We start from the raw sequence: 16,974 nt of genomic DNA on the forward strand, positions 1-16,974 counted from the left end.
AGAAAGGCAATGGCATTGGCCAGGCACTTTGTGAATACCCTTGGGGCAGTGGAAAGACCAAAAGGCAAGGCAGAAAATTGAAAGTGCAAAGAGCCCACCGAGAAACAAACATTTCCTGTATAGAGGATGGATGGGGATATGCAAACAGGTAGCTTTGAGATCCAGAGAAGCCATGAAGGCCTGAGGTGAAATGAGAGGAAAAGTGTCTGCAGGGACAGCATTCAGAAAGAAGGAACCTGCAGGAAGGTGTTCAAGTGGGAAAGATCTAGAATTGGGTTTACCTTTAAAATGGTGATCTCAAAAGGGTCGACCACACTTCTGCAAACTCCGAAATGCGAACATCCCAAATGACGAAAACCACATATGAAAATGGGTAAATCTTGCCTCCTTTTGACTCATGGTAGCACTGGTGTGGAGGTGTGGCACGGTCAGAAACGTCCAAATTTGACATTAATTTGACATTTTAGAAGTGTTGCAGATTCAAATTCGCAGGAAACGGGTCGATGAAGTGGTAGGTCTATCATATGTGAGCGACGATATAAAGGTAAACCCTAGAAGTGGTCTTCAAGGGCCATCTTTTCTTTCAACCAGAAACATTCTTGAGTAAAAATCCTTGCTTCTCTGATCCCAAAGAACAGGCTGTATGGTGCCATGAGACCTCAGTTTTGAAAGAAGGTCTGGAAAAAGCTGCATCTGACTGGAGGGGGCTGTTAAATACCCATGAAAGAAAGGAACCTCTGATAGAAAAAAACAACTGCTAACCCCACGCTATATAAGCTTGAGAAGCCAGGAAGGATTCTGAAATAACTCGTGCAAGCAGCGTCTGGTAAAGATCCACAAATTTAATAAAATGTCATACAATACACCCCACGAAAACTAGATGTAGAACATAAAAACTATAAAAACTGGTTGAGCGCTTTCACCCGTGAGTAATACAGGCTTCATCAGAACTAAAAGCCATATTGAATTCCTGACCATATTTAAAAAGTCTTTGGCACCAAAAGTTTTAAAGCTGTACATACTTAATTGATACTTTGTTATTAACATACTCTAGCCTTGCTTACAATAATATAAACTGCAAAAGTATTCTAAATCAAGGTGAAAAATATTAAAAATGTTAATGAATAAGCATACAATAAATATAATTAGTGTAAATAATATTACAACATTATTAAAGAAAATTAATAAATGTCATTAAATATTATTAAACACAAAAAAATATATATTTAAACACAAAAAATATATTTATCCACAATAAATACAATGAATTAAAAATTTTAAAAATGAATGACTCGATTTATGTAATAGTGGTTTGACAGTCATACTTTCATTCAAACCTGGGGTGGAGGCAGCATCAGTATATATTTGCCACCACATTTCCCTATATGATAGATGGCCCTTCTGGTCACCCCCCTAGGGTCAGCTTTAACTGTGTCAATCATTGCAAACGTAAATCTGTGATCAGCCCCTTGTTGTTTAATATGTCTACAAAGAGCGTTTTTTTCATCGCTCTTTTTGATAGAATAAAAATGACCATAAATTCATTTATTCAGGTGTCTCTCGGTCTTTCCAATGTAGAACGCTGAACAAGCTGCACATAGGGCGATATAAATAACAAATTTTGTTTTGCAATTTCCTGATTTAAATCTAATAAAAGATTGAGTCACATTGTTCAACCTAATACCTTGACTGTTATTAATAGCAAAACACCAGTTACAGCTGCCACATTTTTGTGTGTCCTTGAATGTAATACATTTTTGTATGGGGGAATTTTCCAACAACCTCTTGATATTAGGGCCCACTTTGTTCACAAAACAAGGTCGGCGCCCCAATATATTCACTATTTGTGTGTCTGCTAATATAATGTTCTAATTACTATTTAAAATTTCTTTAACTTTATAAGAAAATGGTCCGTATTCTGAAATGCAAGATCTACAAAAATCAATAGAAGAGGATTTAGTAATAATAGCATTACTGTTTTTAGTAAAATGTAAATTATTAGATTCCAAGCCTAGTAATGGTATGTATCTAGTACCCCATCCTTTAATCACTTGACTACTTATATTACGCATCATGTTGGTATCATAGCCCCTATCCCTAAATAATCAAGTAATATACGCTACCTCAGCCATCATATCAGAATAGTCAGAGGTCATTCTTACAGCTCTGATTAATTGTCCCTTATAAATGTTTCTCAAAAGAGACTTAGGGTGGTTGCCGGAACATTCTAAATAACTATTAGAAAATGTAGTCTTCCTGTAAATTTTGGAAGAAAAATGGGAATTTTCTGTAAATACATATGTGTCTAAATACGCAAGTCCTTCTTGACTTTGTGCATAAGTAAATTTCAAAAAACTACTACTAGAATTCAGATAATCAATACATTTCATAAGAATCTCAACATTAGCATCCCATAATATATAAATGTCATCTAGGTAACATATGTAATATTTTATATATCTATAAAAATCACTTGGGAAGATAACGGATTCTTCCCAGTCTAACATTACCATATTAGCGAAGATAGGGGCACATGCAGCACCCATTGCTACCCCTTTGGTTTGTCTAAATATTTCACCTTCGTAATAAATATAGTTATGGTCTAACACTATACTCATCATTTCAGTGACTAGACAAATCTTGTCCCAATCAAGGTCAGCATATTTGTTAATGCTTCGAGTGAATGCTTCTAGCCTCTCCCTTTTCGGTATACACGAAAAAAGGTCTATGACATCTATAGTTACAAATAAAATGTCGTTCTTGCAAATATGGGTGGGAAAGTGGGACAAAAAATACCATGAATCTTTACCTAAATGAGAAATTTTGTCACAGACATGCTTTAACATATTGTCGATAGCTACTCCCAGTGGGAATGTTTTAGATTGGCTACCAGAGACAATTGGTCTGAAATGCATTCGGAAATTAAGATCAAACGCATCTAAGAAAGTTGGAAGGACTGGAGGAACTGCAGAGGGTGAGGCAACCTCCATCTGAAGGAGGTCATAGAACCTCTTCTGTTCTTCAGAAATCTGGGAAAAATCCCATTTGAAGAACTCTCTTGGCTTATTAATGGTTTGTTCAAAGGAAATTTCCTCCTGAGGGGAATCTCCTCCATTAGATTCCTCCTCAGGAGATGCATATTCCAAAGGTGAACAAGTTGGGTGAAATGTGCCAAAGAATCATCATCAGAAGTGCGTTCCTCAGAAACAAAATCACATAACTGAGACACAGCAGCCTGAACTGGGGAGGAACAGAAAGACAGCAGAGGCAGAGGGAAAGTAGGTTTCAAGGCCATTAACAAGACCCTGAGAAAAAGCTTCCCAATACAACTGAGAAGACTGAATGCTAGAGTGTTTAGTTTTTTTGCTTCTCTTTAACATGTCTTTCTGGAAGAGGGGACAAAGAAGAGGAATCCAACATAGTTGTAACAGCAGATGAAGCCAGATACCTGCACAGCATCAATGGCATGGACATCACTGGAGTTCTCCAACACAACAAGCCTTGGTTCACCCATATCACCTGGAAATGATGTCTGCAAAGCCTTAGATGTACTGGGATCCATCCATTACATAGCAGTACCTGCCAGAGAAGCAGATCCAACATCCGACTGCACCAGTGGCTCTTCACCAACCTCAAGGGGTACATCTGAGGTAGAAGGATTCAGGTTACAGCTTACTCGCCTTCTTCTTCAAAGTTGGCACAGCCGAAGGATCCCCAGTATCCTCCATAATGTCTTTAGACAGACATTTGAACCTCTGATTCTCCAGATACAGATTCATAGCTGAAAGACAACTACACAATGTTTTAGGCACAAATGCCTAACAGATACGGCTATCTTTATGTGGAATCTGCCTTCCACACCCACACTTGCCCTTCATGGATAACATGAACAAAACACAGCAACAAGAAATAAAATCTCCAACAGGACACTTATCTGAGGTGGTAGTGACATACAAACAAAATATGATTGCAGACTGAATGTAGTAGTCATCTTCCAAATGGAGCAGAAAGGTTGCGAGGATTATACATGCAGACATCCTTTTATGGCTGACATTGTCAAAGCAGATGTGCAATGTCCCACATATTGGCAGTAGCTTGAAGCTTTTGTATACTGGCCAGACACTGGGTAGTAGGGTAGAATACAACCCATATGTAAAGAATACTGCAACATTGAATAGAAGGACATCATCTCTTCACCCAAAGTGCAACTACACCCACACAGGTCATTTTGCATGAACCCTGCAGTCATTCTCACCCCGATGTATTTTATCCTTCCTTATCTCATATTGTCACCCCCTCACTTACTGCCTCTCATTTATCCCACCTTCCTCTTCTCTTTGCATTTTTCACACTTCTTTTCTTTCTATGCCTCTTGTCTCTGCACACCTCTCTCTCCATTTATTCTGTCTTCTCCCCATGGTATCCTTTGCTGAAACTATTCTCACTTGCCTCTTCTAATGTCCTGATACCTCTCTATGTAATGATATGCTGTTATCCCTGAAACATAAGCCATCTCAGTCATTATGGCTACATCTCATCCAGAAAGCTCTGATAAGCATAATTTCATTTTTCTAGCCATGTTTTGACTTTATAAACTGTTTCTTGAAGGAAGTGTTGTAGCATATTTTTGTACCTGTAAATATGTATATTTTTTGTAGCATAACCTTGTATTTGTAAATATGCTTTGCTCATTTCTTATGTGAGCCTATTCTCCTGACTGTGCCTGCAAATGGTCCATTGAGATCAGTGCACTATCCCGGTAAAGAAATAATAAATAAAACTGAATACATAAATAAGTGCAATTTGATAGTTTGTACAAAACAAATAGGTGACTTGCTAAAGGAATGTCTGGATCATGGGGTAACACTGGTAAGTAGATGGGATGATTTGAAACAGCGATTGAAGAAACAGGTGCAACACATCTCAAATTCAATAACAGATGGGGATACAAGAGTGCATTTAGAAGTCAAAGGAGAAGAAAAATCTCTATAGGTGTGTATACCAGTGAATAATGAAGTTTTGATCAAAAGAAGAGATGAAACAGACCAAAAAAAGAAAAGGCATGGCATCTAGGTCCAGATAGAGCATCATACTGCGGTACTCAGCCCTCATTAAATGTATCATAGAGTATAACGTCCCCCTTCGGTATGTACCTGACAGGACACATGCAGCAAATGGAATGTCCACAAGGAATACAAGCAGCAAACACAATGTGCTACACTGATCACCTCAAAGCCCTGTCACTATACTCAGTATCATACAGACTTCTGAGTGGTGACCTTTGCCTGGCATATAAGGCATCCCTACACCCTGTTTTGATGAACTTTCTACACATTTGCAAAACAAACAGCATCAGAACTACCAGATTAAAATACCTACATTTTGCTTGCAACAGAAATAGCACTTGTTGCAGAGGCTGATGGGTTTCTCAGGAAAATTCCCATTCTCTGGAACAGGCTCCTTATCCATGTGAAGCACAGTTCCTCCTTACCCTTACTTGGACCAACGGATGGGTAATCGGAAATTCACCCCTGGTCTGGTGCCTATGTCACTGATGGACAGAGTCAATAAATCATCCCCTATAGAAATCAATTTTGTGGGTCACATTTGGGCTGCACATCTAGGCTTATAAGGGCCTTAGTGGTCATTAGTATATACTTACGAACATATGAAATATTTAGATATTTGGATGATGTAACCAGTTTTATAAAAGTAACTGACAGCAACTTCACAACTCTCCACAGCCACATAAATTACTGGCACATGTCTGAGGCAGATAAAGGTTGAAAAGTCATTGGTAAAAGTAAACAATATAGCTGGATAGAAAGTGAATTTGAAATAGTGCCACTAGTGACCTCGTTTCTCATATACACACACATATATCTGCCTTTCATAAGCCTGAATTATCCATATGACTGTGTCTAAAGAAGAGAATGGTCTGGAATGTCTGATGACCGGTGTGGGGCAAGAAAAGAGGAGCTGTTACAGAGAAACAGAAATGACTATAAGATGGCATGAGTAGTGAAAAGGAATAAGCAAGGCGGATTTGGATGAAAGACTGTACACTAGTTTGGTTAACTATTTGACTGGAGGGAAGATAAGGTGGAGACTTGGAGATGAAAATGCATTTGCGTATACATACTTGACAGTGGGGATGACTGTTAAAAAGTACAAGGTGTTGGACACTGAACACTAAGGTGATGTGTTTCAGAAATAGCAGAGATATTGACACAGTAAAATGATTAGGATTGTGAATAATTTTATTTTATGCTTTTGTAAATATTGTGAAGTGTTTATTGTGCAAGACTGAAAGGGGGTTAATGAATAAATTTAATTTATTTATTTATATAAACAACAAAGACTATCAGTGAGTCCCAGCTCTACCTTCCAATAAAATTTATTTCGTTGAACAGTTCCTTCTCTAGCGCCTCGGCCAACAGCCTTTACAGAGTAAAACAGTAAAACTCATAAAACACTTGCAATATATACAAAAAACAAGTAATCAATCAATTACATAATTAAACTATCAAATCACATAGCTTGAATATATTTAAAGTCATAGTCTTAAACAAGACATTGCCAGTTACATTCTCTGTTCATTCCATATGGATGCAAAGTCCCAAATTTCATAATCAAAATGCATTCCTTTTGTCTTAACATATTTTTTTGCCTATCAACATCATTATAATATAATGGAACATGTTCCAGAACAGACACTTTTATATTCTCAATATTTCCATGGTGTACTGAGTTAAAATGCTCAGCAATAGGACTAGTAATTTTATTATTTTTAACATCTCTAATATGTTCTTTTATCCTATCTGCTAGCATTCTTTTGTTTCTCCAATATAATATTTGTTACAATCACAGAATATGACATACACAACACCTTTGCTCATACATGTATATTTGCCTTTTGTATCAAAAATTTTGCCATTTATTTTATTCACTTCATTTACAACATGTTTACATATAGCACATTTTCCACAAGGGAATGTTCCCAAATTCTTCACAACATTTAATTCATTAGTACAAGGCTTTTTATAAATGCTGTGTATCAGAAAGTCCTGTATATTTTTCCCCTTTCTATATGATGTCATTAATTTTATATTTTTCAGTGATGTTATATCTTTTTAATAAAATTCCAATATTCCATAATGATTTTATTACCAATCATAGAGAAGTTAGTGTACTTTGTAACAAAAACATTCTCTCCTGTTCAGTCCCATATTTATTGCTACTTTCATAGTTATTTTGTCTAGTAGTGCCCTTACTCTGTTTAAAGGCTCTATGCAAGCTATTTTCTACATCATCTGGGTTATACCCTCTAGTTTTGAATATCTCGGCCACTTTATAGGCCTCCCTAAAGGCCATATCAATATCAGAATTGAGTCTTTTATTCTCAAAAATTCCCCATAGGGGATGGCTGACAACGTATGGGGATGGCAACTATCTCCCACATTTTCCAGCTTATTTCATCAAATTTTCTATGAATACTAGTATATATGGGAAAGCCATTATTGCCCCTAAGCGAAATATCCAAGAAGTTAACCTGATTTCCTTTTTGTATGTCACTAAATTTTATACCAAATCTGTTATTATTTAATTCATCAATGAAGTTATCTGATGTATCCCAATCCCCATGACAAATGAAAATTAGGTCATCAATAAATCTAAAATACCTTAGAACATTATTTTGAAAGAAAGGCAACCTATAAAGGTGTTCATTTTCAAATAGCCCCATAAACAGGTTAGCATAGGCTGGTGCAAACGCTGCCCCCATAGCAGTACCTGTAACTTGTCTATAAACAGTGCCATTAAATTCAAAATAATTATTTTTCAAGCAGAATTCTACCAGTTCCAGGACATAATATGTTTTAGGACTATCATTCAAAAAGAATTTTATAGCTTCCAAGCCCAAAATATGGGAAATATTGGTGTAGAGACTCTCTACATCCACCGTAATAAAGTACATATTTTCACCCCAATATATATCTTTTATTTTCCTTAGGAAATCATATGAATCTTGTATATAAGAAGGTAACAACAGAACTTTCTTTATCAATATTTCATGTAACATGGTGCAAAGATTATAAGTAAAATATCCAAAAGCTGACACAATAGGCCGACCAGGTGGTCGGTTCAGATCTTTATGAATTTTAGGTAGGCAAAAGAATTTTGCAATTTTTCTGTTCTTTACATTTATTTTTCTATTTATATCCATTTGACTTAGATAGTGTAATCTCACACCTTTCTGTAATAATTTTTCAAAATCTTTTCTGCTTGACATAGCTGATTAATGTTAGTTTTACAATATACATTGTTGTTATCTAGATGTTGCATACACATACTATAATAATCATGAGAATTTAATATAACTAATTTTCCCCCTTTGTCTGCTTGTTTAAAGACTATATTACAGTTGTTACTCAGTTGTTGCAGCTTTTCCCATTCCAATTTTGTTAGATTATAAGTATGCTTTTTATTCATAAAGCTCTCTATTTCCTTTTCTAACATTGTATTCAATAGAGATTCAAAACGTACTATATTAGAATTTTTACATGGAGGTATAAAATAGTTATTATCTTTAAGCATATGTGTATTTAATAAGTCATAAGCATTATTTTCATCTTCACTACCCGATGCACATGAATAAAAACTTTCTTCACTTTCTGTTTCACTATCTAATGAAAGTAAAACATCACAGTTAGTATCTAACTCAGTTGCTTTATTTAATCTAAAGAAGTGTTCCTTTAAATGCATTTTTCGGCATAGTTGGAACAATTCAGTTTTAACCTCATACTTTTGGGTAAGCATGTGGGGACAAATTTTAAACCCTTCTCTAAAACAGACATTTCTATCTTGTCTAGTTTATAACTGGACAAGTTAACAACATAATTACTATGTAAGTTATGTCCATCTACCTTTCTTATGTTGTCCATCGCCCGAGTCTCTCTGGCGTTCTGGATTGTTCCAGCCCCTTTTCCTGGTATTGGTATAATGTCCATTCGATTCTGAGTAGGTTTTATGAAATGCTTCTGGGTTTGCTGCAACTGGCAGTCTAGGAAAAGTTTCTCTGTCATCTTCTTCCCATGAAGACGCTCCACTTTCACCAGACAGGAAGTTCTTACTGGCATATTTTTCTGAAGCAGGATTTCCTTTTGAAAAGAGACACTCTTTCTCCTGTTTCTTTGATAGCTAGGAAATACAAACGCCCTCTTGTGGTCATAGTCTCTAATGTCTCTAGTTAGTTTAGATTTTTTCTTTCTACCAGATCTTTTCATAACTATTTAATTTGGTGTTAATGCCTGAGAGGAAATTCTCTAATGTAGAATTTGATGTAATATTTACCAGTTGTTCACAAACTTGTTTGGTTTCAACTACAAGTTTGTCTTTTTCATATTGTCTCTTTCAATTAAAATTGACACCCATTCTAAACTGCACCGATGTGCAGCTGCTATCCATCGTTCATGAAATTTAACTTCTACTTCATTAGTAAGGTCAAATGGTGTTGATGGATTCTTAATAGACCTTAACCCTCTAGGTGTTATATCCAGTTCAATATATCTTTCAAGACTGCCAATATTGTAGAAAGTAGATGTTTCTTTAAAATCAATCTTTCAAGTTTAGAACACAAATCCTGTACATCTGGATTATCTGAAATAATGTTCTTTTGCCTACCATAGCAAAAGGATTGGTAGTAGTTCTCTTCCTGGAATTTTCCCATTTCTTTATAATACCAAAGCCTGAGTCTCCTGTGGCTTCTGGTACTACATTCTTTATCATTGTTGTGCCAGTGTCATTAGGCAAATTACTGGAGCAGTTGCTATTTTCTCCATTCCGATTAAACATCTCCATACCAGTCTCTCTAAATATTCTAGGAAAGGAGCACATGGACTCACTTGTCATATTAAAACAACAGCAAGCAAGATGTATATATATAAACAACAAAGACTATCAGTGAGTCCCAGCTCTACCTTCCAATAAAATTTATTTCGTTGAACAGTTCCTTCTCTAGCGCCTCGCCAACAGCCTTTACAGAGTAAAACAGTAAAACTCATAAAACACTTGCAATATATACAAAAACAAGTAATCAATCAATTACATAATTAAACTATCAAATCACATAGCTTGAATATATTTAAAGTCATAGTCTTAAACAAGACATTGCCAGTTACATTCTCTGTTCATTCCATGTGGATGCAAAGTCCCAAATTTCATAATCAAAATGCATTCCTTTTGTCTTAACATATTTTTTTGCCTATCAACATCATTATAATATAATGGAACATGTTCCAGAACAGACACTTTTATATTCTCAATATTTCCATGGTGTAATGAGTTAAAATGCTCAGCAATAGGACTAGTAATTTTATTATTTTTAACATCTCTAATATGTTCTTTTATCCTATCTGCTAGCATTCTTTTTGTTTCTCCAATATAATATTTGTTACAATCACAGAATATGACATACACAACACCTTTGCTCATACATGTATATTTGCCTTTTGTATCAAAAATTTTGCCATTTATTTTATTCACTTCATTTACAACATGTTTACATATAGCACATTTTCCACAAGGGAATGTTCCCAAATTCTTCACAACATTTAATTCATTAGTACAAGGCTTTTTATAAATGCTGTGTATCAGAAAGTCCTGTATAATAATTATAATATTATATAATTAATTATTAATTTATTATTAAATTAATATTATATATAATATTATAATAATAATTAATTTATTTATTATTTGGGGTTAGTCCAGCTGGGCTAGAAGCCCATTTTCAGTGGAGACCTTAGGAGAAAAGCTCCAATAGAGACACTTTACAATACAATTGATTACAAGCACATATAGAAAATTATTATGCCTAAGTTTCAGAGATACAGAGAATTATAATACATAAGTTCAAGAAATACAGAAGTATAGTACAATAGTATGATAAAAAAAACTTTTTTTTGTTATTACATAGACAGTATAATTCAGTTGGATTTTCCAAGAGAGTGTGAAAGATTTCACAGAGAGAGTTAGAGAGAGAGAAGGGAGAGGTTTGTAGATGGGAAATAGTATATATATATATATATATATATATATATATATATATATATATATATATATATATATATATAATATAGCAGTATAGCCTAAGGGTTTATTCTTAGAGAGGGACTAAAGTTAAGGGGAGAAAAATAAATTAGGAGGTGTTGTACATGGAAGTTCAGTGGAGAAGGAGTGAAAAAGCATATAGTAGTGCACTAACAGGGACAAGTCTTAGTGTTAAGTAGATGAAGTTTTAGTATCTTTTTGAAGTGTTTGGGTGAGGAATAGATCTTACGTGGACAGGGAGTTTATTCCAAGATTGGGCTATGGTGGATTTGTAGAGTAATTTACTGATGGTTTTGTTGGGTTGGTAAATATCCAGGAGTAATTGGTTGGAGGTACGGAGGGTACATGTAGGGGTGTAAGAAGATACCAGAGAGGAGAGGGATGGGCAGGTGGATGGTTTGTATACTATACTGTGTGTGATTTGTAACTGTGAAATTAGGAATTGTTGAGGGAATTCTGGCAATTTTAGAGTGTTACGTGCATGGCAGTGGTGAGAGCTAGTGGCAAATCTAGCTATCTTGTGGTAGGTTTGTTGGAGTTTGGACATGCTTGTAGCCTGTATGTTAGTGAGGATTGGAGTGGCATAAAGGAGGGAGGGGAGGAGAAGAGCCTGAGTCAGGGAGAGTCTAGCATTGGAAGTTAAAAATGTTCTTCTATTATGGTATAGAAGACCTAGTTTTTGGTGTTTCATTTTTTTATGTTTTGCAGGATATGCAAGTTAAATTTGACCTAGGAGCTTAGTGTGGGGTTCAGGTTCTATGATGGTCTTATTATAGAATGTGATAACAAAAGTTGATTTATGTTGAGAGAGAAAACAAGGAAGAAAAAGCAGGAGTTCAATTTTTTGGGGGTTTAAAAAGAGTTGGTTATCAGACACCCATTTTTCAGTGGCTAGCAAGGCATCTTGAGTCTGTGTGGAGATCTGAGATGTTGTTGGAGGTGGAGATGAGAGCTGAATCGTCAGCATATTGTATTAAGAAAGATAGTTTGCAAGATGTGTGAAGATAACTTGTGAAGATGTTAAAACATAATTGGGGGCCAGAATAGAGCCTTGGGTATGCCAGATGTGATGGGAAGAGAGAGGGAGCAGTAAGAGAGCCATCTGACAGACTGTTGCCTATTGGATAGGTAACTAGTGAACCACTGAAGTGAAGGAGCGGAGAGATTGAGAATAGGGTGAGACAGTTTCAAAGGTTTTGGACAGGTTGAGGAAAAGGCAGGATATGAGTTGATTATTATCTCTGGCCTCTGCTATTTTATAGGTAAAAGACAGGAGGGCAGTAGTTGTGCTATGGTATGGTTGCAAATCATGTTGAGTGAGTGCGAAAAGGTTTTCCTGAAGGAGAAAATTTAATAGCTGAGTATGAATGATTTTTTCTAGTATTTTAGATAGTGGGGAAAGAATGGCCATGGGTCTGTAGTTAGATGGGTCAGTAGAATTCCCCACTTTATGCAGAGGGATGGTGAAGAAGGATTTCCAAATGTCAGGGACTGTAACTTCTTGAACAGATCTATTGATTAGTAGGGATACAGGGAAGGCTATGGATTCAGCAGCTAGTTTGAGGAACAGAGGTGGGAGGTTGTCAGAGGAGGGAGGGCAGGGTTTGAGTATGAGCAGAAGTGATTTGATGTAAGCGGTAGAAACAGGTTGAAAGGAAAATATTTTTTTGTTGACAGGGTTGGAGGGGGTAGAAGGGGTGTTAGTGTTGTGGCTAGTATGTGTGAGTCTTTGGACAGTATCAATGAAGTGATTGTTGAGAAGGGTAGCAGTTTCCAGTGGAGTGCTATTTGCGAAAGGGAAGGAAATGGTAGGGCAACCAGGGTGAAGAATTTTGTTAAGGGTAGTCCAGAATTTACATGGATTGGATTTACTGCTTAGCTGGGGAGAGTTGTATTAGGATTTTTTTGTCACTGCTGATTTGTTTTCTGACAAGGTTCCTGAGTTCCCTGTAGGTTTGGAACAGGGGTGGTGCCCTTGGATTTGGTCCAGGCTTTCCAAACACTATCTTTTCTGTGCATAAGTGATCTTGTTTCTTTAGACAGTCAGGGGGCATAATTAGCTTTAATTCTAATTCTTCTGAGGGGAGCGAGGGAGTTGAGAGTTTCTAGGAAAATGTGGTTAAATTTTAGGACTGCTTCATTGGGAGAGAGTTGCTTAAGAAAGGACCAATTGATGCTAGATAGTATGGAGTTAAACAAGTTAGCATTAAAGTTAGATAGTTTATGGCAGTCTCTGCAGGAGTGTGTTTTGGGTAATTGAGTAGTGTGTCTTTGGATGGAGGTGGCAAGATGATCATTTAAGATATCTGGTAAGGTACAGGAGCTGTGGTAAAGGTTAAGGGAGTTTGTGAGGATCCAGTCGATAGTAGATTTGGAAGAAGAGGTTTTGTGCAAGCGGGTGGGGGATGATATCAATTGGTGGAATGCATGTAGGTTAATACATATTTGTGGAGAGTCATTTGTTAGTTTAGTCCAATCAATGTTGATATCTCCAAGTATGAGGGTTTCATAAGGTATATTTTGGGAAAACCAGGAGAGGATATGTTCAACAGTTGGGATATTATTGCCTGGGGGGATATATATGGAGGCAATGACAAATTTCTAATGAGAGTTTAGATGGCAATTAAGGATAATTAGTTCAGCTGGGTGGAAGTTTTGAATAGCAATGGTAATTGGTGTCAGGTTACGATTTTCTGAGTAGAGGATGGCTATGCCACCCCCTTTTTTGGGGGGATCTGTCGGAGCGGTAAATATTATAGCCAGGTGGAAGTATTAAAATAATTGTAAATATTGCTTTAATTAGTCTGGTGACACAGGTTGTGTCATGCAGAAAGGAAAAGTCACTGCAGACATGCTGAAAAATGAGTAGCAAAGAATTTGTTTTGATCAGTGGGACAAAGTGAAAATGTCTTTTGAAGATATCATAAATATTTATTTATTTGAATGTTAATCTTTGATCACACTGATTAATTCTGTTCAATTTCAGTCCAGGCCAAGAGTCAATAAATGACTATATGACAAAATAATTGAGAGAAATTATCTACAGCAATCAGCAGTAATGAATAAATAAGTATGAAAACCGAGGAAAGGACAAGGGACCTGGGAGTTAGATGGGTGGGCAATAAGGCAGGGCCATATGATGGTCATTTGGAGAGTCATGTGCAAAGGCTTTAGGTTAGCCATTTGGAATGTTGGGGGTTAGGAAATCTAAGAGAGGAAGATAAGTAGTTGATTAAATTGAAAGTAGGTGGAGTTAACCTTGATGTAAGGCTGACTGTTGAAGAAGAAAGTGGAAAAAAGAAGCACTTTGTAGTTAGGGATGAGCATATGCTGGGGTGGTGAAAGTTAGTAAGAGAAGTGTGCAATATGGAGAAAAAGAAGCTTAGAAAGGACTCCAAGGAGTAGAGATGGCAAAAGGAAAGAAATTCTATTAGCAGTACTTTGTGGACCAAATAAGCTCAAGACTGAATAGACAGCACAGAAAAGATTAGTGGAGGAGGAGTTACTATGACTTATTTTTATTATTTCTTTCTTTGTTTTGCTGACCAGAATAGTCTGTCTACAATAAGAGACTCTTTTTCAGCAGAGAAAACTTCCACAGATAAATACAATTACACTGACAGTTACACTGATGCACTAGTAACACTCTAACACCTGTAAAACAAACTGAAAAATTACAGTTTACATAGACAAATATATTGATGTACAACGTCCATGCAAGACACAGATATTGATGCATTATTTACATGCTGACTCACTGATTTTGTTTACAATTAAATGAATGTATCAACAAACATGAATCTGGTAGCTAAACAAGATATACAGGCATTGTGTGCAATGTTTGCACTACTGGCATTGTGTGCAGTGTTTGCACTATGGGGATTGTGGGTAATGTTTACACTTAAGAGATTGTGTGCAATGTTTGCACTACAGAGATCAGCAGTGCCTAGCTGTAATATTACACTGTGTTATATGAAAGGATATGACATTGCAAGTTAGAAAATATAGAGGGAAAAGGGAGGACCAAGGAAGACATAATGGATTGAATAAAAAAGGTAGGTTAGTCTAGAATAAGTACAGAAAGGAAATAACATTAGTGCTAGATGTTGCATGGTCAGTTCCTAACAAGTTTTAAGTAGTCTTTTAGCTTTTTTTAGAAACAGTCTTATGTTTGTTGGAACCAAATTTCAAGGTTTCTCAACCTACACTGAGAAAAGTGATTTTTTTTTTTTTTTGGGGGGGGGGACTCTAATGTGGTGACATTACCTGCCAATAATAGGTTATTTGGATGAAATGTATTCCACAGAGTATGATGAGAAAGGGAAAGTTGACTTTGTCAAGGAAGGAGCGGAGCTAGATGAGTAGGATGGCAAGTTTGTTTTTCTTTACTAAACAGAAAGGTAGTGGGAGGAGGTCAGAAATATGTCAGTAAAAGAAAGAAAGTTGTTAGTACAAAGTACGATAATATTGGGTTGGGATGTGGTGACTGAGCTGAAGAGGAAATGAAGATGAAATTGTGGACATTGCTGAGAAGTTAGGATGACTGCAGAAAATAGTGACACAGATACCAAAATGAAAAAGAAGGGTTGAAAGCGGAATGGGAAATAATAGCAGATTGAAGAGAAATCATAACGGGGGGGGGGGTGGTGACATGATCTTAGGGTAAAATGATAAAATGATAATGGAGGAAGAAGAGAAGACAATGAATGGACTTAAAAAAGACGGCACAGATGAAGAAAGGAGAGATCAGGTAATGCAGAAGGCTTTAGAAAAGGATAAAGAGCAACTTACGTTTCAGTGGACAGAATAGAAGGATACAAGGATGAGGAAGGAATTGGTAAGGATGGGGGTTAGGTGATGGAGGTACTGCAAGGTCAATATAAAATTACTGTTGGATATTCAAGGATCAGACAAAGAAGGTTTTGGAAGTTAGGAATGTCAAAGAGGAAGATATTTAGGACTGGAGAAAATAGGGAAGTATTTATTTAGGAGGGTATTAACGTAGAAAGTGGAAGGGGGGAATGTTAAAAAAAGAAGGAATGATTAGGGAAGTAGTGAAGGTGATTAGGTAATTAAAGAGTGGGACTGCTGAAGGAGCATATAAGCATCCAATATAATTAAAAAAAAACAGTAGGCTTCAGGTGAATGATCTAGTGTAAGGGTTTTTAATGATAGAGCTATTCAAGCAGATATTTTTTAAGCCAACTCAATTAGCCAATCAGAAATTGGAAAGTGTGAATCTTTTCATGCTTGGGCATGCAAGAGGTCTATTTAAATTATTAATACTGGTGGCTAAAATGGCAGCCACATACAACAGCAAGTTGAAGAGTTCACTAAAACTGAAAGATGTGATGGAAATAAGCAAGGGTCTCAACAAGGGAAAAATGGTTTTAATAAGAAGGGCTAGACAAAAAGTGATATGAAATGGCTGCTTTGCCCAAAGTGCAAGGAAGAATAACTGTTTCCATTGGCCATGGGGTGGTAGTAGATGATCAATATAGCATGCCTTAGTAAGAAAAGACCCATGTCCCCTCTAAAGCATGGCCAAAGAAGCCAGAAACTGGGAAACTGCCAAAACAGAACTTATTAAGCAAATTTGTTTTATTAATATAAACGACTGCATCAGAACTGTTAATCATATGTATCTACTGAATAAATACTTACAGAAAACAATACTGAGTATATAGGAAATAAATATATAGACTTCTATATGAAGCTGGGTGTAATGCAGAAGTCCAGGAAGTTATCAAATGAAAGGAAGAGTACAGGGAAAAGGTGGAAGATAGGTTCATAGGTAGGTACTAGGCTATTGGCCTAGCCAAAAAGGTAGTCTGGCTTTCGCCACCCAAGAAAATTATTTTCCTA

Source organism: Protopterus annectens, chromosome 14.part0, assembly GCF_019279795.1.
Source record: "Protopterus annectens isolate FY-2018-M chromosome 14.part0, PAN1.0, whole genome shotgun sequence".
Classification (NCBI taxonomy): domain Eukaryota; kingdom Metazoa; phylum Chordata; order Ceratodontiformes; family Protopteridae; genus Protopterus; species Protopterus annectens.